A 3426-nucleotide genomic window follows, 5' to 3' on the forward strand; every position below is an offset into this window, starting at 1 on the left:
TGTTCCTAAAAAGAATGGAAAATGGAGAGTGTGTATTGGCTATAGGGAATTGAATAAATCCACTTTAAAATATCACTTTTCACTCCATTTCATAGATCAAGTTTTAGATACATTGGCACAAAAGAAATAGTTTTCATTCTTAGATGGTTTTAGTGGGTATAATAAAATCCAAGTAGCGAAGACCAAGATAAAACTACCTTTACCTGCCCACGGGGAACTTATGCTTACCGAGTACTTCCTTATGGATCATGTAATGCTCCTGCAACATTCCAAAGAGCAATATTAGGCATTTTTTTGATCTAATTCATGATTGTGTGGAAGTGTATATGGACGATTTTACAGTTTATGGAAATTCTTTTGAATAAGCTCTTAAAATTTTGGAAAAAGTTCTCATTAGATGTAAAAAGGCAAATCTCTCATTAAGCCATGAAAAATGTTTTATGATGTTTACTCAGGGAATTGTTTTAGGACACCATATTTCAGGAAATGGATTTAGAGTGGACACATATAAAGTAGAAGTTATTTCAAAATTATCAATTCCAACCTGTCAATGAGATGTTAGAAGTTTTCTTGGTTTCACTAGTTATTATAGAAGATTCATAGAAAACTTTACAAAAATTGCATCTCCACTTTTCAAATTGCTCACAAAAGACCATGAATTCAATTGGAATTCTGATTTCCAAAAGGCCTTTGAGTCATTAAAGGAGAAAATCTCTCAAGCACCCATTCTTAGAGGACCAAATTGGAAATTACCTTTTCACATTTCAACTGATGCTTCAAGTACATCTTTAGGAGTTGTACTATGACAAAAAGACTTAAATCCATATGCCATTTATTACACTAGTAAAAATTTGACTCTTGGAGAGTTAAGTTATATTATCATAGAGAAGGAGTTTTTAGTTGTTGTTCATGCCATCAATAGATTCAAACATTATATTATTAGCTATGAAATTTTTGTACATACTAATCATTCTGCAATTAGATACTTAATGAATCAACCAATCACTAATGGCAAAATCACTAGATCGTTGTTGTTGCTGCAAGAGTTTAACATTACTATTTTGGATCGACTTGGAAAAAAAAATATAGTTGCTAACTTTTTATCAAGGATTTAAAATGATAACAATGACATGCTTGTAGAAGATAATTTTCCTGATGAATATCTTTTTGCAGTATCTACTAAATCTCCATATTTTGTAGATATTTCTAAATATTTGGCTACAGGAAAATTACCATCATACTTGTCTCCTCGAGAAAAAAGGAAGGTAATTCAAATTAGTGCATCTTATTCATGGATAAAGGAAGAATTGTATAAAATAGGGTCAAATCTTATCATTCGAAGGTGTGTTAAAGAAGATGAAGTACTAGAGATATTGAAAGCTTGTCATGATGAGCCATGTGGAGGACACTTCGCTGACAAAAGAAATTCTTACAAAGTCCTTCTCTTAGGATACTATTGGCCTTCCCTTTTTAAGGATGCTAGGGAGTATGTTAAGAGATGTGATAGTTGTTAAAGGATGGAGAAACTTGTTCCTTATAATGAGATGCCTCTACAACCTCAGGTACTTATTGAGCCTTTTGAAAAATGGGCTCTAGATTTTGTTGGTCCAATCAATCCACCTTCAAGACAGAAAAGGTACATTCTTGTTTGCACTGATTATGTTACAAAATGGGTAGAAGCTAAATCACTTCCTTTTGCTACTGAAAATGTTGTAGTTTCATTTTTTTTTTGAGGATATCTTTACTCGTTTTGGTGTTCCAAGAGAAATTGTAACAGATCAAGGTACTCAATTCACATCCAAGATGGTACAGAAGATAATGGAGGAGTACAAAATCAAACATTGGAATTCTACTCCATATCATCCTCAAGCAAATGGACAGGTGGAGTCCACCAATAAAGTCATTGAAGCAATTCTCACAAAAATTGTGCATCTGCATAGAAGAGATTGGGCAGAAAAGCTTCCAGAAGCTTTATGGGCATATCGTACCACATGGAGAAATACTACAGGGCATACTCATTATGATCTTGTTTATGGAAAGCAAGTCTTGTTTCCTATTGAGTTTCAAGTCAAAACTTTCAGGACAATAGTCAAATTGTGTCTTGATATTTCAGAGGCACAAAAATAAAGAATGGAGCAACTGAATGAACTTGATGAGATAAGACAAGATGCAATCCAAAGAACCAATCTAGTTCAACAACAGAGATCTAGATGGCATGACAAATATATCAAAGAGAGAAAGTTCCAGCCAGGAGATTGGGCATTACTGTTTGATTCAATGTTCAAAGATTACCAAGGGGAATTTCAAACTCATTGGCTTGGGCCGTATGACATTGAAACAATCTTTGATAATGGTGCAGTTAGGATCAGAACTATTGATGAAGAAAGGAACACTTTTCTTGTGAATTGTCATCAACTGAGAATCTATCATAAGCCATTGACCAAGGAAAAATTTATCAAATATTTGCAAGATAATACTAATTTAAAGTTTGTGAAGAAAAAATTTCCTTCTTCCCTAACTTGATTTCCAAAATTCTTTTTCTTTCTAGGAAATAAATAATACTATATATATATATATATATATATATATATATATATATATATATATATATATATATATATATATATATATATATATATAAACTTGAAAACCAACAATGGTTGGCATGTTTATATAGAAAATCTAAGGTGAAAATCAATTTTTGACACCTTAAATTTTCCTCATACCTGTTCTAAACCCATTTTCTTTATATCCCACTCTTTTCTTTTCAAAAATAAAATAGCTACAGAATAGCAAGAAATCTGCAACTTTTACAGAATTCTGCAGCTGATGTTTGACAGGAACCACCAATTGGGCAATTGAAGCAGTGATCAAATTCATTCTTGAAAGCACTTGAAGACAATGAAGAAAGGAGCAAACAAAGGTCAGAAATATCAATGTAAAGGTATTCAAAGGTATGCAAACATTTAATTTAGTAATAAGGATAAAAAACATTTAGTATATGAATTTTATGATGATTGTACCACCGGTTAAAAACCATCATTGCCTAAGGTTGAAGAATATTTTGGTCATATCACCATAACGCCGCCATTATCTCCAATAATTTCACAACACCCCCAACTCAATTTTGAATTCATTGAAGAGATCGCCAAAATTGCCAACTCACATTCATTAAATCCTCCAGAACGGTCATTTCATTCATTCCTCTCTCGTCCTCATTTTCATTTATACCCTTGTCGAAACCCCTCATTTTGAAACCCTGATCCATTTTCTGTCAAGAAGCAAGTCAGAGGCAAAAATTTTTGATCATGGGGATCATTGTGAGGTCTAAGCCGAATGGAAGAAAGTTCATGGAAGGTTACCCGCAAGTGAAAGAGATGTTGCAGAAAGCACAGTGGCTACATTTCATGGAGAAATTTGATGGTT

This window comes from Pinus tabuliformis, chromosome 1_2, assembly GCF_031772625.1.
Source record: "Pinus tabuliformis cultivar Carrire ecotype Pingquan chromosome 1_2, CPIR1, whole genome shotgun sequence".
Classification (NCBI taxonomy): Eukaryota; Viridiplantae; Streptophyta; class Pinopsida; order Pinales; family Pinaceae; genus Pinus; species Pinus tabuliformis.